This window comes from Meleagris gallopavo, chromosome 23 (genome assembly GCF_905368555.1).
Source record: "Meleagris gallopavo chromosome 23, MGAL_WU_HG_1.1, whole genome shotgun sequence".
Lineage (NCBI taxonomy): Eukaryota > Metazoa > Chordata > Aves > Galliformes > Phasianidae > Meleagris > Meleagris gallopavo.
The window spans coordinates 3322694-3343762 of record NC_139426.1 but is presented as its reverse complement, the minus strand read 5'-3'; the positions used below and the strand labels follow the sequence as shown (position 1 = coordinate 3343762).

At 45.2% G+C, this 21069-nt stretch overlaps 1 protein-coding gene across 3 annotated transcripts in view; it reads right to left on the bottom strand.

The window, feature by feature from the left end:
* Positions 1-19234, bottom strand: part of SPSB1 (splA/ryanodine receptor domain and SOCS box containing 1) — a 32700-nt gene extending 13466 nt beyond the window's left edge. The window contains exon 1 of one of the 3 annotated variants that reach the window (XM_085242245.1): positions 19035-19234. The gene's annotated coding sequence lies outside the window, so the exon portion shown is untranslated. Of the gene's footprint in view, positions 1-4036; positions 4180-4789; positions 4979-19034 lie in introns of those variants that run through there. The other 2 variants (XM_085242246.1, XM_085242247.1) reach the window with 2 other exon arrangements.
* Between the last annotated feature and the right edge of the window lie 1835 nt (positions 19235-21069).

Below are 21069 nucleotides of genomic sequence, written 5' to 3'. Positions count from 1 at the left end.
TACTGGGCTGTAGACCTGCCTTTCCTTCAAGGACAAAAGGTAGCAAAGCTGGCTACAGACCTCTGCATTACTACAGCAGTTTCTTCTTACCTCCTTGTCTCATGATGTGTCCATTTCCTTTCCATTCTTACTCACGGATGGGGGCAGTTACAGAGCAAACACTGTGCTAAACTCATGACAGTGAGACTTTGGTTAGAAATATTTTGTGTATTGGTCTTGTAGCAGACATGATAAAAGCAGTTAGGCAATTTGCTGTGGTTTTCCAGCACGCAAGTACGCAGCAGAACTCCAAACATCCCCAACTTTGCAGAACATGCCAGATAGGCATACAAGCACCTGCATGACAGGATAAGCATTACATGGCGCAGTAAGTGTAGCTGAGTTGATCTTGGAACCTTAGAGAAGACATGGTAAAATACACAGTGAGCTGACTGAACAGAACAGAAAGCCAGTGACTTGAGCTCTTTCTTCGTAAAACAGGATGGAGTCCTGAGTTCACCATCCCACACAACTGACAGCTCTGCATCTTAGCCAAGGGCTGAGAAACATAGCCAGAGTCCCTTCCCATGTCCCACATCTGCAGCTGCAGTAAGTGACCTTCCTTATACCTCTCCCCTTTGCTCTTCTCCAACATCCTGCTAGTCTAGAGTATCTGTCTGTAGCCAACTGGTGAAATGCTATTTTCCAGGAGCAGCTTCAAACTTACAGTTTCCAGCAAGTATTTACAGACAGCTGTTACAAACACAGGGAACTGATTGGATGAACTCCCGTTCCAGGTAGAACTAATCTAAACAATGTGTAAATCATGCTTGATGCTACAGGACAGATTAGCATACGCTCAGATGATGGTCAGCTCAGCTAGCAGCCTAATAACTATCTCTCTGCAGCTCTCAAGTTAACAATGCATGCAAGTAGATTGCAGACATTCCTCATTTTTAACACAGATGATGTGGACAGGCTGTAGTAGGGATATGTTGCTGCTACTTAAGATCAGAAACAGTGAGTTCAGCTTTGAGCCACAGCACTGCACTTTTGGAGACCAATTCTTTTGGATGAAATAGCAAGAAAGTTGTGGCTTGGCAGTTCTATCTGAGCGAGGACAACACCTGCATATGGTTTTTATAGAAGTAGGAAAACCCACACAACCCCCTTCTTCCTCTGAGAAAGGCACAGGGGAAAAATGGCAGCAAGGTCACAAAGCAGCGCAGCTAACACAGATGAAAGCCTGGAGAAAAACTACTAAATTACTACAATTACTGTGCTCTTACGCTCAGCGCAATTCCTGCTCAAAGTGCTTTGCACACGTTAGCCGTCAGCAGTCATTCTGCAGCATAAGCTGTTACCACCTGAAGCACTGAGGCACTTGTCTGAGCATCTTGCCCTCCAGTTCCAGCATGCAGATACCCATTTAAAGAACACAGAAGTACAGGATCAAATACTATACAGACCAGGCAAGACAATTCCTGCATACCATGTTATCATCTCACTGGCCACATCTGGTCAGATACTAGACATCCTGTATCACCTTCAGCCAAGATCCATCAGACAAGTGATTCTTCTACTTGTGCCAAGAATACATTCTGTGGGGATGGGATTTCCTTATACTGAGATAAAAGTTTTTTGGTAGAGCTGTACTGAATCAATGTGGAAGCAGTGTTCAGTGTAGTCTATGCCTTAAGGAAAAAGCACTAGTGTCTTGGTGTCTTGGGAGAGCTTACTCCAAGGAGAAAAACTAGGCTAACATAGAAATTCCAACAGCAGAAATCACCTGCACAACACACAGGCTTTTCACAGTTCCAATTTCCTTGCATGCTCTCAAGAGACAGCTCTGATCTGTTTGCAGACTATGGGAAACCAGTCATACAGCTAGCAGGAAGGCAGACCACATGACTCTTTCACCACCCCCAAAGGATCACCTTTCTTATACTTTTGAACCTGTCTGACCACCTCAGTCACTTTTTCTCATGTTATTGAGACTCTGCATGTAAACATGTGGTGTTTCCAGGGGATGCCTCCCATCCCAGTGAGGCTGAAATCTGTTTGGCACACAGCAAGCACAGAAAGCCCCAGTTTAATAAACAAGCTGCACTTGAAAGACTAGTTTGTGGGACTGAAGTACCAAGCACACTGTCTAACAGTACTTGTCTTACAACTTCCCTCTTCCTTAGCAACCAACTCCATGCTGCCTTTCTATTGCCACATCGTCTTCAAATTAAAAGCACCCCCCTCTTCTAAAAACAAACAAACAAAAAACAAAAACAGCAAAACCCTTCTATAACCAAGGATTTCACTGAGGCTTCTGTTCAGATACCATATAACATCACCCTTAGACCATACTAAGAATTTAGCAGCTCCAAGACAGCCAAGTACTAATGCAACCAGCAGGGAAATACCTAAGAACTCTTCAGGACCTGCAGGTTAGATAGCTGCTCAAACCAAGTCTCACTTCCACTGATCATGAACTCCAGTAAAGCAAGCAACAAATATTTTCGCTGCACTACCTTCCAGAAGACATTCAATAGATGGAGTAATCAACTGTTTAGCACTGGTATTCAAAGTATAAAATAAACACCCGGCCAAGTGGGCATTCCTGCCTCATGTTTCTTTCTCCTTCCCTCTGGCAGTGAAGCTGCAACATCTCTACATAAGCTGCATTTAGAAAAGCATTTCCTCCACAACTGGACCACTAGTTGTAGACAGCAGATGTTTACGTACAGAGCTATTTGCATTAAAGAAGTCCATCTAATCCATAGTGAGACATCTTCTTATGCAGAACTCCATGCTTGCAGTTACTTCCCCATTTACTACTTTACACTCTGCACAACTCACTGCCCAGTCCTCACATCCATTTAAGTATCTACTGATAAGAAAATGCTAAGGAATGAAAACGTGGAAGAGAACAGTGAGTTGGAAGAACGAAACTTGATGTTTCTACCTCTGTTGAAAGTATCCATTCTTGTACTACAAGCTCTTTTCTGCAAAGACTGCAAGATCAGACAAAACAAGGCAATAAGACAGACAGTCCAGTTACAAGGCCCTCCTTTCCCCTTGAAAGGAGTTAAATAAGGGATCACACTATGGTTTATTGCTAGCAGCAACCCTGTTAAAAGAAATCTATGTTAAAGGTCCCAGCAGTCGTTTGCCAGAACTCCCCATCTTTCTCCTGCCTTCCTAGGCAACAGCAGGAAAGAGCAGATCAATTGGTACAGCTGCATCTTGTACTATCCTTTCCAAGTCCAGGGGAGGTCAGCCTCCTATTCTAGTTATCCTTGGCCTAGAAAGATTTTTAGAAAGCCTTTCTCAAATACATGGTGTTTGAAGGAACAGGGAAAGCAACATGGATCCTAGCTTGCTTTGGCTTGCCAGCCATAGGCTGACAAGTTAAACCTCGCTGTATCATACCATGTACACTTAAGTGTTCCAGTCCACAAAAGCACTTTTCAAATACATGACTCAAAAAATGTAAGATACAGTAAGGGTTTCAAGTCCCACTCCTAAAAGTAACACAGTCAATTCAGTCTGCGACATGCATAGGCCAGCAGGATTCTTTTCTCATAGGAAAACCATCTGCAGTTTGAGCTATTTCAATATTAAGGTTGCCCAGCTACAGCCTCCTCCTTCCTCTTTTCATTTAAAGATGTCACAAGCACTGCTAGCAGTAAAGCAAAAATCCCCACAGCAGAGCAGCTGCCAAGCACTAGATTACTCAGCCTGCTGCCCTCAAATAGGCTTACTGTGTCTGAAGCTACAGTACACATCTACATCAAATACAACTATACTAAAGGGGAAGTTGTGCAAGTGACTGGTACTGCTCATCAGCACTACAGAAAACTGAAATTTGGGCCACAAAGGCGAAAAAAAAAAAAAAAAAAAAAAAACAGCCTATTCCAACAGCAGATCTCTGCTCCCTCCCAGCAGTGCATTAGGTTCCTAATGAGCCACAAACAGAATACTGCAAAATGAAAGAGGACAGAGCTGCAAACTCAATGACGCTAAAATCAGCACCTTGTGTACTGTCAGTGCAAAAAGGACTCACCATGACTAGGTATGCAGTGCTGGAAGATGGGAGAAGTTTAAGTGAAATCAGCATCACATTTTCATTTGCAGCTCACTTGTGGCATTGAGATAAGACGACAAGAAAGTTTCATTTCATAGACGTCTTTAACGAGAGATTAAAAGCAGAGGTGATGCTGAAATTGAAAAAATTAATTCATCTGTTTGTGTGATTTATAGGACAGGAATCAATTATGAAAGGTTTTTTGACTAACTTCCTTCTGGGAAACAAGCAACAAAAAAATCACAAGTTGCAACCTGGCTGTACATTTAAGTCCTGTTGTCTATCAGCTAATAAGACAGCATCCACTTACAAAAATCAACTGACAGCACTACAGCAAGATGCTCACATAGAATCATTAAATACTTCAGGGTGAGAAGGAACTCCGGAGGTCTCTAGTTCAGTCTCTTCCTCAAAGCAGAGTTGGACAAGATTACTCAGAGCTTTATCTGGTTTACTCTGATAAACCTTCACAAATAGAGACTGCACAACCCATGGACAAACTGCTCCAACGGTTTACTCTCTTTGTGGTGAGAAATTTTACACTTTGCATTTATACATCCTCCTCTCCGTTCAAGTCATTCCAGTTTAATCAGCTCGTTTCAGGCTTCACTTAGTGTTAATCCTCAGGTCAAATAAATCTTAGAACATGTAGTACAGCCTTTTTAATCAACAGTGAATTACAAAGCAATTTAAACATACATTTAAAGTATTCACAGGTCTTTATCATCTTACCTTGTCACATGGGAAAAAAAGAAAAAAATCAGCCTTTCTCTACACAATTTAGCCAGATCACTTCATCCTGGGCTTGTTAAATGTTGAAAAAGAGGAATGAAGGCACATCCTGATGTATGAACACCCAATAGGTCTTTCCCAGCTTACTCAGACTATAAATTCAGGTCCTTCCTGTCCTGAGGTCTGTGGAGACTGAGGGTGTCGCTACTGAAGACAAAAACCTCACAAGAGGAGACAGTTGAGTCACTGAGGAAGTGATCTTTTTTCACAGACTGTTTAGAAAGCTGTTCTATTCACTTAGCCAAAGGATGTTTTCAGAAGTCAACACCCCTGCACGTGCATCCAGAGCACAAGTTCACACAATTACCCCAGCCTCTTTAAATCAAGTTTAGGCCTCCTACCCTGAAAGCTGGTCAGATTCTTTAATATGTCCAGCATCTGACTATCTGAAAAAAAAGCCTTCTCCGGCCTCCTTCAGTAAGTCTGACAAATAAAAAAGCAGCAAAAAGCATATTTACTTGCAAAACAATGCCTTTTGCAATTCATCTCCAGAAATGTTTGGATTATTCCCCAGCCTCTACTCTTGAATAACCTATACTTAGGATGCGCCTACTCTGCATCAGATAGCTCCTGCAACATGCCACATGAAGGCAGCCAATCATTTCTTCTGTATCCTGACCGCTTGCCAAACCAGTCCGAGCTTAAATTTGGGAATTCTCCATTTCCCTGCTCCACGAACAATCCATCAGTGGCCCCCCCTGTGAGGCTCAGCACACCCCTTGGAAACAATACTCCCATGCATGCAGTTCAGCCACATCACCCTTTAGGAAGTGCTCCACCTTACAGGAACAGAACTCATCTTTTTAAGTGGAAAAGATGAAAGCCAAAAGCTGGATGTTCACACAAACCTCACGCTCAGTGCAAGTCTTTGAAGACAGGAAGGCTAGGAGGGCAGGGTGGATTGGGAAGAAGGCTGTGGATTGCTTCACTACCACAACGAAACGTCTGAAGACTTGTTCTCCTCAGCTCCTTTCCTCTGCTGTGCTCCACCTTGAGCTACGTGGCTGCCATTCTTGCAATACTAAACCATCACTGCATCTTATCTACTGGGAAGAAAACAATCTGCAGGAACACTGCATCACACTGGCATCTGCCTTCCCCATGCGCAGCCCCAGGGTGATGAGCCCAGCTTCATCTGTACCTCTTACCCCAAACAGAACAGCCAACGATGTCCCCAAGCAAGGAGGGATAGCTCTCAGCAAACAGGGATTGGGAGCTTCCACCATTCAGATTAGTTTCACAGAAGGAATGCAGAATTAACTTCAACACAAAAAACAGTTCTATTATCAAAGATCACTAGGTACTTTGCTTTGAAATACCATTTCTCCCTCTACATCAAAGGGCTGTTACTTTCAGTCCTGTAGGAAGAAGTAGAAGTGAAAGCAGCATCTGCTTGGAAGAGATGAATGCAAGATAAAAGGTGTCTGTGACAGAAAGCTGGCAGCAGTCTTATGTTTTCTATTCAAGTTTGACCTGGGAACAACAAGAAGCCTTAAAACATAATAAAAGCCATGGAAAAACCCGTTCTAAATCCAACAACATAGCCGGAAGATGCAATTTTTCTTCTCCAACCACTGCAACAGCCAGTTGAAGTAAAGAGTCTAGACAAATCTAAACCTGCTACCCAATGTAATCAAGCACCTTGGCTTGCTCAAGTCCACAACATCCCCCTCCACAGCTTTCAATTCCCTCTTCCCTTCCAAGCCTCCAGTGAAAGCAGTTTCCTAGGGATCTCCCTCAGCAGAAAGGAAACAGAGTCGCACCATGGCAGAACGCCTCCAGAATGTTTTGGCATAAATGGTTTGCAACACAGCCAGTAAAGAAAGGAAAAAAACATTGGCATTTCTTGTCTGCCTAGAACTGTCTGTTCTCTGCAAAAAGTCAAGTCAGGATCACCATGTTTGTTATATAATACAAATTTTTAGATACTGTGCTCAAGTCCAGACCTGTAACAGCAGCACAGAGGCACTGAAGTTTGTCACAGAAGTGCATCAAGGGTACAACAACCGTGCTCTGCATCTCCATAGCCTTTAATCACATTTACTGGCAGTTCATACAGTAGGACAGACGACAGCAGCCTTCCTAGCATGGAAAAGCTATGAGGAAGTGCAGCCACCTCGTGTTGTACAGTGGGCTTTCATTGTGAAGTAATCAAGTGAGAGCTTACATTCTGTTCACATAACTGAAAGAGGGAGAAGAATAGCTGAACACCTTGTTCTTCTGGCCTCAGTACCTCTGAGACAAGTCCCCCCAAGCACCTCTTACACAGACTCACAACCTGCCATCCTGACACTTTTGGTGAGGAAAAGGCTTTCTTGCCTTTTTTCCTCTACTTTTTAAGCAGCAGAAAGTTTTTTATCTATGAAGGCTTGATGGAAGGACCCATAAGGGACCAGTCAGAACAACAGTACAAAGCACAAGCAGTTCACATGAAAATTATCTCTAAAACATGGATCCACCATATGATTTACAAAATCTAAATGCTATGTAAAGCAAAGTATGCTTTGGCTGCCCACGTTCAACTACCATGCGTACACACTTGATTTCAGCCAAGGATTTCTGCATTGATGATCTCCATCCTTCCATTAGTTACCTTTACAGCTAACACGGAAACCTGCATTTCTATCTAACCTTTAAAATGTTTGAAACAATCGAGCAAAAACGAGAAGCCAACACAGTGCACTCAGCCTGACCCAATTCGTTGCCGTTCTCTGGAAATGACGTGCTAACCTCACTCCTGAAGTAGCAACCAGAAGCAGTGCAACTCAAACTGTTTATGTGAGCAAAAAATTCACAGAGATAGCCAGATAAATATGCAAACTAGTGCTGATATATTTGTCAACATTTAGCAAACCACTCCATCAGCATGCTCAGAAAGGCAACAAACCACCCCACAACCACTCTCAATAAAGTGCTGAGCTAAGAGGATACTCCTGGCAGACAGATTACACAAGAGACAGCTCACACTGCCAGCTTTACTGGAACTTACACAAACTCCCCAAAGCAGAGCATTCTGGGATGATGCCTCACTAGATTTCTGCCTTGTCATTAGCCAAAAAAAATTAAGGGCATGGTTAGACTGTGTTTAAATATAATTGACCTGGGACATACCATAATTAGGAAGAGACGCTGCACATGTGAATGAAGGCTACAGCTGGGCAGTCTCAATATGATGCAATGTTTTGCTTTCACCATTACCTGATAGGGTCCTTGGAAATCACTACAACTGTTTGAGATAAGCAGAGTTACCAAAAGCTTCAGCTGGGTTCTTACATCACCCTGAATTGCACAAGGCTTCTCATAACAGAACTTCTGAAAGCTGTTCTAGCCTGGCTGTCTGAAGGTTTGTCCCCATATAAGTGCAACAAGACAAATTAAATTTGAAACCTGAGAAACTAAGTGAAACAGACTAAAGCACACAGATTGTGGCAACAAGAATGCACACACACACACACACACACACTTTGTAGGTGCACAGCTGCTTCATTACTGGTTAGTGTCCAGAGGGGCTGTTCAAGGAGCTGGCAGAGGAATTTGTCCCTTAGTCTCAGGTCAAACTCAAAAATACATTCCTGAACAGTCCTATTTGCACAAGCTCTGTAAAAATGAAGAAGCCATGACAGCTTTTACAACAGCTGTTTCAGAAAGGATACTATAAGGAAAATGCGTGTAAAGGGAATGGAATCCCCTTTGGGGATCAAGCAGTTAGCCTGTTTTCAAGGCAGAGCAACATCCTAGAGGTCTCAGTTTATGTATGGATGCTTTTGGCTTTTTAGTTGGTTCACTCTGACAGCAGTCCAATATTGAAACTACTGGAAAGAGTAAGGAAAAGCATCTACGTATGCTTTGCCTGAAAAGTTTCTGCCCACCAATAAGCTCAATGGCAGATATCAAAGCCATCCTACAGCCTTCCTGTAATGCAGATAAAGCATTAAGTTTTTAAAAGTATTTTGCCCTCTGCAAAGTGAGTAACTGAACACAGTTTGGGCTTTGTTGAAGACTTCCCCATTGCCCATCTCAGAGGCACAGACTTGTCCTGCTCACTTATTTCACAGGGAAGATACACATGGCAATGAAGCTCAGCAAGTTTTGCAAATTACCTGCTAAGTCAGCCCACTGCAAAGATACCTACATCAGTTCATAAGGATGGCTCCATACCACCCCAGGCAGCTTTCCAAAGGTCTTTCAATTTTAAAGGAGCACAATCACCTTCTGGGAAGGAAAGAGATGATGGTCCTTGATGTCAGAGGTATACTGGGGGAAATTCCAAGATAGTAGTTATTCCTTTTCTTTCTACCTTCCAAGTGCCCTGACACCACCACAGAAGCCTGAGTAAGCACAGTTTGAAGAACATAGATGTTCACCATCTCCTACTTCCTTCCCTAGGGATTCTCAGCAGACTAAACTGTGGGTTTCCTCTCAAGAACAGAAATTCCAGTACCTGTAATTAAGCTGGCTGCTTTCTGCTCTGACTATTCCAGACATTGCTGTCTGAGCCTTTTCCATTAAGGTTACATATTCAAAAACCTCTCCAGTGTGAGAGATAAGAAACACTGCAAGAGTCAATGATGGAGCAAGTGCATTAGATGTAAGCAGCCCTCCGTTGTCTTATCTGAGCATTAAACAGCTGCTGGTACTTCTTACAGTTCAAAGACAACACAAAAGCCTGTACAGTCAACCTATCTCCCAACATACCATAGTCATCATAAGTCCTCATAAATCAACATGTCTTCTAAATAAGTGTCTAATACAAACATTTGTACAGTCACTTAATTCCTGGTGAACCAAACTATTTGATGTGGGCCACAGAAAGCTCCCATGACATCAGTGGAAAGTTTCCAATTAGGAAACTGAGTTTGAAGTACATGAAAAGAACTTAAGAAGTGTATATAAAGAGGAAGAACAAGAGATCTGTTCTAAAAATGCAGTATACCTGGGAGCAAGCGGAAAAAGATAAAATGCCTTGAATTTTCAGAGTTTAACAAGTAAGAATTCTTAAGACATAATTATCTAGCTACTAAATCCTTCAGTATCTCTAAGCTTCTCTCTTTTCTAAGGCTGGCCAGCCTCAGCCAAAGTATGTTCACCTCTTTTTCAGCTGCCACTGAAGTCCTGACTCCTTTTGAGGAGGCCAGCTGGTTCATACAGCTCAGCCAAGATTTGCTGCATACAAGCATCAATTTAAAAGCAATAAGGCAGCCACTGCCACCCACCGTTCAGTCCACCACAGCCTTCCAAACATGGAATAAGCATATGCTGTCCAGGATATCCGAAGCCTAGAATATCAAGTAAAGCCACCACACCCAACCGTATTTTGATTCCTTAAAAGCCTCACATCAGACAAAACGTAGCATGCTATATCGTTCCTACAGTCAATTCATTACATTAACTACTTACTCATCCTACACCTGTTCCTGGCTGATAATCCCAATGCTCTGGGGTACCACCCAGGACCCAGCCTAGGACTTTTAGCTGGCGCAGAAATCTTCAGGCTGGCTAAAGGCATCTAGCAATGTACTAACTACACTGCCCAGCTTTTCTATCAAGCTTGAAGGCAAAAAGGGTTGTATTCAGCAACCTGAAAAGCCACCTCACCACTGCTGTCCTGCCACCTGCTAGGTCACCTGCTTTGTCTGTCTACTCAGGGACACTGACAGGACTTCCACCTGATGCCCATTCAGCATCACAACCCTGGATCAAACTGGATTTCCATGACCGGCTTGCTCTGTGAGTGGTTTAGACATGCTAGAACAAGATTTAACAGTATGTGGAACACTCCATTAGCACAAAAGCTATTTCAGCAGTGAAGTCACTGGCAGGCCTCCTGCTCTACTATTTCATCTTGAAACTGAAATTCCCATCAGGCCAAGAGTTCTTTCAAGAACAGTCTTGAAACTGAGACTGGCTGGCAATTTTATTTCTGAAGGTTTGACAAGAGCTGATTCCTGACAACAGAAGAGCACACTGCTGGAAACATGTACTCCTGCACTACTTTTCATTCACCTTAATGACCATTAGATAGAAAGTAATTCTCCAACCTCAAATACAAAGGGAGGATTAGTCATCCTTCTTAATGCATGATCTACAGCATACTCAGCTCCCCAGTGCTCCACTAAGGTTTTACCTGCATGAGAAAACTACCTCTCACTTAAAACTAAGAGCCATTCAAATCTTGTCTCTTCCCAGACACAGAAAAGCCATTAACAGTCATCCTCCACTTGACAGAAGTGTTGCTGCATTTAACCCATAAGAGTCCAGCTGATAAGCCATGTAACTCACTCTTGTATGCTTCTAGATGCCTAAAAGAAAACAGGTCGCCTCTCTGGCATAAAGCCCAAAGCTGCTTCTCTCTACTGAAGTTAGACAGTGGACATGGCATATGTCCCAACAGCAAAGTTTAACTGACAGAATTTCTGCTTGCCCACGCCAGTAATAGTGCCCAGAGCAGCAAGCTGATCCCTTGTACATAGTCACCTGTCTGGGGAGAGAACATCAGAGCATCCCTACAATAAAGGGCAGACTGAAGGTACCTCACAAGTTGCAACTAAACCCATATCTGGAGAAAAAGTGAACAGCAGGAAATCCTTAGAAAAAACACCACCAAGTACATAGATAAGTACACTTAATAGCAAAATTCTCTTCTGAGCCTCACAAACTTACTAACGCAGCAGATTCACTGGAATTCTTTGTAGGTGAACATCTGGACATACCTGCCATCCTGGAGGGACAGCACACTTGGCAAGTTTCCTCTAGTTAAACCATGTACTGCTCTGACTGTGGAGCAAGCTCAAGGATAGTTGCACAATCTGTCTGCCTGGAGATGTGGGCTACTGCTCCTTCCAGGCTCACTCACATCAGATGTCCCCTCCCACTTAAAGTGTTGACACACAAAGCTGTGCCTCTTGCAAATCCAGTTCAGGGTCCACATACTGGGCAATGATCTGATTACTCAGATACCAAGCCTGGAGTTCTAATGTGATTCCTGCCAGAAGTGCAGAATTAGGCCTGCGTCGGCACATGAACTGCCCCTCCCCAACAATCTCACTGGAAGGCAACATCTTTCAGTCACTTGGCACACATCTCTCCCAGAGGATCAAAAGCACGTAAGGAAATGTGTAGAGTGAACCTTCCTGGAGAGCAGAGTTCCTTCAGTACCTTCTTGCAAGCACAGAATTCAGAAAGTTAAGCTATTTTGCATTTTGTTGGTCCTCGAGTATATCATGAAGCTGATAAACTCAGAAAGATAAAAAGACAATAGTATTGCCAAATTCTAGGATGAACCTTAGCCACTTAAGTTTGCTTGTATTAAGAAACATAAGAGTAACACTTTTCCCTTTTTTCCTCTCCCCAAATGCCAACGTGCAACAAATCGAACCCACAACTTGGACAACTAGTAGCACATCACTGTGCTGGTTTGCCCCTGAATTTTCACTGTTACCCAAACTCACAGCCACTTCACATCAGACTGACTGACTTTTTTTTTTTTTTTTTTTTTTTTTTTTTACTTCTACAAAAGCTAGCAACAGCTGAACGTTGGCAAGACAGCATGCCACATACCTAACCTTACAGCAATATCCTGCTGGAATCAGTGCCATGTATGCAGTCCTTCTGCCCCTTTTCTTCTCAGGCTGCAAACTAAGCTGCACTAGCAAAATCTAAAACATGCATGTGCCTGAATCAAAACCAGAGCCAAATCTGAGGCAGAAACCACTTATGTCTATCTGATCTTTGCTGCAAGAGAGACACAGCTGTGATATAGCAGAGAGGAAAGCAATGCCTTGGCTCACACAAAAAGAAATGTTCAGGTTGATTCACTCCCACCACCCACCTCCAGTTTGTTCCAGCTAGAAGTGCACAAACGCCAAATGGAACACCCCACACCATTAGTAGTGAGACTGTGTGGGACACCCAGCAAGGAAGTCAAGCCCTCAAGCCATTAGCACACAGCTGTGACAGCAAGCCGTCAGGTAACACCACAGCACATCAACCTGCAGCAGCTCAGGGCTATCAGCAGCCCCACAACAGACAGTCCAAGCAGCTGCAATGCCTGCCCATACCTTGACAAGTCAGGTTCTTTCTGAGTCTACACAATCCACAAATCTCTTTTCAGCAGAAGTGTCAGCGGATTTCTTCTGCAACTACTCAAGTTCCTCAGTGCTGGTCCTCCAGTTTCAGGTTCCCCTGAAACTAACTGCTCCACAAACTAGCAGTTGTTTCTTCACACAGGCACCACCTGAAGCTTCAGGTCCCAACACACCAGTGCCCTGGCACTGGAATAGGACAAAGCAATCCCTCCCTCATCACCCAAGCTCAATAACGCTTAGCCTTTAAATACCTATGAAAAAATTGACTTGAAATAGTCTCATGCAGAACAGCTGACAACACAGCAGCAGCCCCTCCATACCACGTACTCGGTGTCCCAGTTCTTCCACAGTGCAGACCAAGACTGCTGTCTGGAAGTATTTCAAGAGTTGTTATCCTTTACACTAAGAAGCAGTCCTTTGCTTGCTTCCCTGCCTCACAGCCCACCCTGCTACAATTCTGCAGATGCAAAGATCCTAAACACCACATGAAAAAGAATCATAGTGACTAAGTGAGAAATGCACTCAGCCCAACTCCAGGACACTTCAAGCCTTCAGACACCGTAGCTGGAATCCAGATGTGTTTCACACCACTGCTTAACGCAGGCTTTAGCTTCCAGAAGGTCCTTAAAATCAGAAGTTATCCACAGTGAAGTTGCCAATAGTTTAAACTAAAGATTTCTAAACATCTGAGACCAATGCAGTCTTCTCATGTAGAGAGCAGCCCAGCCTTAGCCTTTGCTTGATTTTGTTGGCTGTTTACCATCAGTGGCTCATGTTCTTTAGAATCAAGTTATTTCTGTAGCTTTTGTGCATCCAAGTGCCTTTGTACATTTATGGTATCAAGGTCCCATCTGCAGTCTCCTCAGGACAGATTCCTGACGTGATAACATACTGGTGATCCAAAAAAAATCATTCTGAAACTAACATCTACACAGCTGCTCCAACTTACAAGCTTCATCAAACTCCCCTCCTAGGCTTGAAGAAAAAGCCCATGTTTCATAACTCCATATTCAGACTCTACCTTCCTTCAAGTCAAAAGTCTCTGCTCCTGCTTTGAAATCAGGCAGATGTTTGCGTGCTGTGCTTTCTGTAAATGCAAAAAGCTTCTGGCTCCCAGGGGAGGTTTTGCAGGTTAAAAGCTTCAGTGTTACACAGTAGCAACACTCCTTCAACACACACACAAAAAAATCCATCTTCAGTTTTCTTTTTAGCAGAGGAAAAATACTAGCAATGCCTGCATTCGGTAAGAAAAGGTTAGTCAACAAGATTCTCCAGAGTTAAGAAGAACAGGCAAGGCAAGGACAGGTCACTGTTTCTATTAGGATCAGAAAGACGCTCATTCTGAAAAAGTCTTTCTGCTTAAACAATGCAGACAATCAGGAGGAGGCAAGTCTTCCCGCATGTGAATCAAACAGAAAGCCTGCAGCACCCTCAGCTGTGATGCTCCTATGCTGAGGACAGGGAAAAATTTTGAGTCACCCCCATCCCACTGTCACAAGTCCGTGCATCCTAAATCTTTTCTACTCCAACTGCTTGGATAAGCCACAAGTTAGATACCATTACACAAAACCTGGTTTTAGCAACCATCCTTGCCAAAGGTGATCAGATAAGAAAAGCGTTAGCTTTATTTTCTCCTTTCCTGAAAACCTTAAAGCAAAACACCCAGCGACTGAAGCAAGGCCACACATCAAGCCAGATGTATAGAAAGGATTAGCCTACAGCTGTCCCTGGCTCACAGCCCTGCGCTCATCCCTCTGAACCACACTCCCTGGGGCACACACAGCACTGTCAGACTGCTACAAGCACCAGCTGGCCTAGAAAGCTCTGGACCTTTAAGCCCCATCCCAGGCATGGCAACATGCCACAAAAAAAAAAAAAATCTGTCTGTGCCAGTGGTCTGTGCCCAGAGCACAAACACAGTAAACAAGCTAAAGAACTGCTCTTCTCTCCATACTCTTTCCAAAGAGGGGGAAAAGGCAGCCTGCAGTACCAGTCCATAGAGCTAGGTCAGTTTTACTCCACTTCAACTTGACAGCAAGACATTAATCACAGCTCAGCTGATGTTCTCTCTGTACTGTTACTCACCCCCTTTGTATGCAGGGGGTGGACCTCCAGATAGCATCCAGCTCACATCACATCCATCTTATCAGGGAAAGTCTGCTTGTATTTCCTTCCCTCAAATGCTACAGAGCTGAGGCAGCTCACATCACCCCAAAGCTACAGAACACCCAGAGTTGGGATTTAAGCTGCAATCTGTGTGTAAGAACATTCCTCAGTCACACACAGTTTCCAGATGGGCAACACTGGAGCATCAGCAACTCCTGAGCCCCTTCAGGATCAGTGCCATACTAATTCAGTCTGCTTCTTCCAGAGCTCTTAGGCAGGTTTGTTCCAAGATCACACTGTAGCTCCATTTCAGGGGGATGGGGACAGGGCAGATTTAGTGACTAGCTAATAAGCTACTACTCAGCAAGTCACTGGCTTTTAAATCCCTATCAAACTACTTAGCTGAAGCCCGTGCAAAGCAGTTAGAGTCTCCCAAAACTGAATATGCCAATGTACAAGTCATTCTTCCACTAATACAGCTAGCAGAACCTCAGACTTCAGGATCTGTATGGACAAGGACTAACTTCAGTGGCTGCCTGAGCTGGAGCAGAGAGACTTCTTGATTTAGTTTCCCTTTGACAGAGTCTTTATCAGAATCAAGTCGGTGTGCCTAGACAGACACACACAGCTGTCAAAAACCTGATCAGCTTGAGCCAGAGGTAATTTCAGATATCTTTACAAAACAAGAATAAATATTAAGACTTCTCTTGGACACTGCAGTGATATCAAGCAGTGTTGTTGCCACCCAGATGTTCCAGCACTTCTTACCCAGAGCCACAGTAAACAATCCACAGCACTAGACACATTTACTGCACATTTACTAAACAAAAAAATGCAATAGCTCACAGCTGGGGAGGACCTAGAACAAATCAATAAGCTAAACTGCTGAAGATCATCCCTTACCCATGCGCCAGAAACAGGTGTTCTTTTATGGCTCAGCACAGCATTATGACAGACTGAAGTTCTAGATCTTGATGCTGCACCTCTCATCTGGACTTGACAGGGTTCTAGTTTTTAAAAAAGCAAGTCCAAAACCTGCTTTGACCATTTATAAATTAGACTTCAGTTTTACACAATGCCCCTCTTAATTTTCACTGTAATTCCCTCAGGAAGGCACCCTTCCATGCACAAGAATTAATTTCCTTCAGCCTCCTGTCATATTCAGCTTCCCACCCAGAAAGCTGGATGGCCCTGCTTCACCCAACCCAATGATCAGCCAGAAGAGAATTTCCTGCTCAACCCAGCATGCTGATTTATTCTAGCTCAGCTGCTCCCAAAGCATTACCACTGTGCAGAATTGATAACCTATGAACAATCCCTTCCCCATTTTCATTTTATTTGAAAAGGTGATACTGCTTAGTATTCCCATCCACATACTTGGAAGTTAGTACTAACCTAGGTTTTCCTCATACTCTGCTAAGTGTTTGACTTTTTCTTCCAGCATATACCCCATCCTCACCAAGGACAGCTTCACCCCCAGTAATTATTTACTGAAACACTGGCAGTTGTCACAGTTACTCACATGGAATAGTAACTCAGGGGAAGATTTTTGTTGTTCAAAGCTGCGTAGTAACTGGAAGTGAGTCAGCACCTTGACATCAATCCATCCTATGGTGACCACCAGCAAAGCAGTGGTGACTGCAGTTTGGCAACCTTGGTTCTCAGACATTTACTCACTTGCATTCTGCAGGCATTACACATCTCTGCCTGAAAGCAACTGGAGTCTTACTTGTATCTTGTACCAGCAGCTTAATTTGCTAACTCCTGTCACATGCCTGCAAACATGGAGGAGCAGAGCAGCAAGTTTCACAGCCAGCCATGTGTATCAGCCTTTGGTAAGGTCAAGAGCTTGTTAGCATAATCATGCAGGTCTAATATAGGTGCTGCTATAATGCTGCCATAACTCTACCAGTTATGAAGCTTCTCTCCACATGACAGCAAAATAAGCTGCACCAACAGAGCACTTCTGCATAGCCCTGCTGAGGGCTCATTGATAGGATTAGCTGGTGTTGGCAGGGGCTTTCTCCCCTTGTCAACGTAAGCTCTGACTCCAGACTGAATCAGTGTATGCATTGTGTATGTATATATACATAAATATATATATATATATATATCTACACAAAATAAATATATATATATTTGGGCTTCATCCCAAAACTGTAGGCACAGCTCATATGGCTGTATCAGAGCCTGCCAGCCTCAGCTGGCCTTCAAACACCACTTCCATCAATTCAGGAGCATCAGCCATGAGATCTGACTGAAACATGAACATCAGAGAGCCACAGAGCATACTCTCTTCCTCATCCTACGTTCTGCAAGAAGAACACTAACTTGGAAGATTGGTTGTCAGTGGTCTGCACTCATTCACAAAGCTTGGCATACACCACATCCTGACCAGCTCACTGTTGACAGATTTTTAATTTGGCTAGCTCCATGAGTTTTTAATTAACCCTCAGGACAGATTAGAAGAGACGAGCAGCCTTTGCAGACTTCAGTCACTTTTTCTGAGGAAAGGAAATACAGAGGGGCAGAGGGAGAAAAGAGCAGCAAGCAGAGCATATTTTCCACATCCAGTATCCAGCTGCAGGGATCTGACTCCACACAAACACAGCACATCTCAGTTAGCCAGTTCCTGGAACACAAAACCACATCTCTGAAACATCTAACATAAGTTTACAAACAAACTCCAATCTCATCACAGTGCAATTCAGTAACCTCTAAAGCAGGACAGGGGCTGTGAAAGCTTGCTGCTGATGTACTGCAACAACACAATGCCCCCCAGAGGAATACGCTGCTGAAGTTCATCCCTTGTCTTCAATAGAACTAAGGGGAAGAAGAATAAATTGCAGCTTTGTGCATCCATCATCAGAACCCCCGAGAGCCACAGCAGGGCTGGAGGCCAGGCATGCTGATGAATGGGGAGGGGACAGGCGCACCAGCAGCCGGTTGGCCAGGGAAGACTGCTCCAAAGCCAGTCAAGTGCCTCTCACAGTGCCACTTGCTTTGTAAACAGCAGCACAGCTCCATCACATTCCCAGTAGCCTCCCGACTGACTCGCTGCAGAAGCAGCCTTCTTCCTAGGCTAAGAATAGGTACTTTGACCCTGTCGATCCTATAACCAGACCTCTTTCACTGAAAAAGATCACATCTGGGACAAAAAGATCATAAACTCATCCCACATCACTTCCAGGGAAAGAAAAATCAATCTTTTTCTCAGGCAGCAGCTTTCATCTTTGTAATCATTCTGTAAACCTCCTTATCTGGAGCAATGGCTCAATGCAAAGATTTCCACCCAGGCACGGCCTTTGTGCCCATCAGTCGCAGCCTGCCTGCTTTTCCATCAGGCACAACAGACCCACACATCTGCACCAGGCTACAGCAGCTTTACTTTCCCTTTAAGTTAACGCTCCAGGTACTTCAGCTAGAGAGTTATATAGGCTCCCATTATACCAACACATATTTACGCAGTAAAAAAAAAAAAAAAAAAAAAGCTGACATGTAAATTAAGCCCTGCAAGGTGTGCTCCAGAGACCACCAAACGCAGCACTGCAACCACAGACGCTGAACAAACAACGCCACTTCCTCAACGAGCCCAACTTACTTCAAGTCACCGTCTAAGCGACACGAGCAGCGTTTATTCTGCACACCCGCACACAGCCGTGCCAGCCGTTCCCGCAGCCCACCCGCAGCCGGCAGCCCCAGGTCGGGCCCCACGTCAACTGGGGGGCTGACGGTGCCCGAACCGCGCCGAGCTCGAGAGAGCCCCCGAGCCGCACCGCCGGCTCGCTAAGCCCGGTCTCAGCCCAGCGGTTCGTTCGTTTTTCTAGTTATTGTTATCTCGGAGCCGGCACGGATTTCTGGAGCTCGCACGGCCGAGAGAAGCCCCGCTGCAGAAGGAAGCGGGGAAGGAGAGGCCGCCGCAGCCCGGAGCTCGCCGGCCGCCGCCCCGGGAAAAGGCCGCCGAGCCCCCGCCGCCCGCCCCCGCCGGCTCCTACCGTTCCCAGGGCGCCCGCCGGCCCATGGCAGCGGCCGCGCCGGGTCCCGCTCGCGGGGCCGCCCCGCCGAGCGCCCGTCCCTCCGCCCCCGCCGCGGCGGGCAGGCTGCACCGCAGCACCCGGCTCCTCCCGGCGCCAGACGCGGCGAGTGGGGCGCCGCGCGTCACATGGCCCAGCTAGCGCCCGCGCCGCGCCCGCCCCTTCCACCGCCCCGCCCGCCGCTCCGCCCGCGGCCCCGCCGTGTTTGCCCTGCGGGCGGCCGCGGGCTCCGGTACGGCCCCGCTGGGGTTGGGGTGGAAGCTCGTCGGAGTCCGCCCTGCCCTTTCTGCGCGAGGAATGACCGAAACGGCGCCTTTCGTCCGCTCTCTGTTTCGGTCTTTGTGGGGAAAAAGGGCGCTGCTCGGTCTGGCCGCTGTTTAATGAATTTCATCCTGATGGGTGGACGCACCGTTGCAACATTTGCATTGCAAAAGCTCTAGGAGATGTATTCCCTTTTTTAAAACTGATTTGTTTAGAAATATGAATCAGTGAAGTACGACTGTTCATTCCAAAAAGCAAATGGCTAGGTAACATTTCTGAGATGGTTCAGTTTCAGCATCTGTAGCAATACAGCTTGCAGCTATAAAGTGGTGAATTGTCATAAATGAGGTGAGCCATGTGGCGTGGGTACCCCCAAGGGTTAAGCTGGGTGTCTTTATTTGCATGTCCCTGCTTGCAGAGGGCTTTGCTTTTGTCTCTGTCAAAGCTCGTCTGCAGCACAGGGTACAGCCGTAACCGTGCAGCTGTGTTCTCCTTACCTCCCCTTTAATTGCAGTACTCACCCACTATTCTCCTTTCTGTGCTCCTCTTAGGGACTCAGGGAGCTGAGCAATGCTGAAGGTAATTCCTGGGTGTATGGACTTGCTGAACCCTGGGAGGCTGCAGACTTTTGGCCACGTTTCACGGGCCACACGTTAATGCACAATTTAAAACAGAACTGCATGGTCCCCAGGGCCCATAAGCTCCCTGCTGCTTTATCTTTAGTGAGGTCACACCCTGCAAGGTAGAAATGGGAGAAGTTTCCTGTTAAATATGTAGTAGTTTCAAAACTACTCTGCTTTGACCTAGTCCTGCTTTGATGGCTTTGTTTTGTTACCGTCAAGGTGGGAGGCTACTGTAATGCGAGAGAGGAGCAAAGGCTAACATGAATTCATAATCTAGGAAGGCAGTTGCTAATTAGCTGGCCAACAGCAACTCTTGATGCCTAGGCACCTGGATGGGGAAATTTCCTCTCACCCTAAGACCTTCCCCTGCCCATCTTCTGTGCCACAGGGCATAACAGAGCAGTGACCAGGGCTAGATGCCTTCAGGAAGCCCCAGGTCTCACCCACGGGGATTCCAAAAGCAGGTTCTCCTCACTGCAGCTCCCCAGGGCTCATCAATTGGTCAGCACAGCACGAGTACCTTCTGCAGCAGCAAAGACATGTCAGCACCAAGTCCAGGAGATGTTAATGAGGTCTGGGAACTGTGTAGGAAACTCAGCAGGCTTCAGCTGCCCGCAAATTCAGCTGTTCTGCTGCTTCACCACAGTGGCGTGAGCTGCCTCTCTGCACAGCACACATCTGTTTCTTGAGGCCTGAATGGTGAAAGCAAGGTAAGAAAGGTTATGGTCCTGCCAAAGCAGAAAGAAAAGCAAAGAGCAAAGAGAAAAGCATGAGGTGTGATGTGATTCCTTCAGCCTGAATGTTGGCTCCCCTTACTTTTCTGTGTTCAGGGTGGATAGAAAGCAGCATTCAGAAGCTGAAATTTGGGCCGACCTCTTTTGTAGCAGCTGAGGTGGAGACAGTCTTGTTCAGCAAAACCCATACAGGGATACTCCAGACAAAAAGGAAGGATCTATGAGCTGTCATACCTTTCTTCTGCAGAAAAAGATCAGGATCAGATTAACTGGAAAAAGCACAATAGGATTGCACTCCACCTTTTCCCCACAGACAGCGAGTTTTGTGTCTGAAAAAATGTCAAAAGGCAACTAGTGATTTTGGGTCCAAAATTGTCT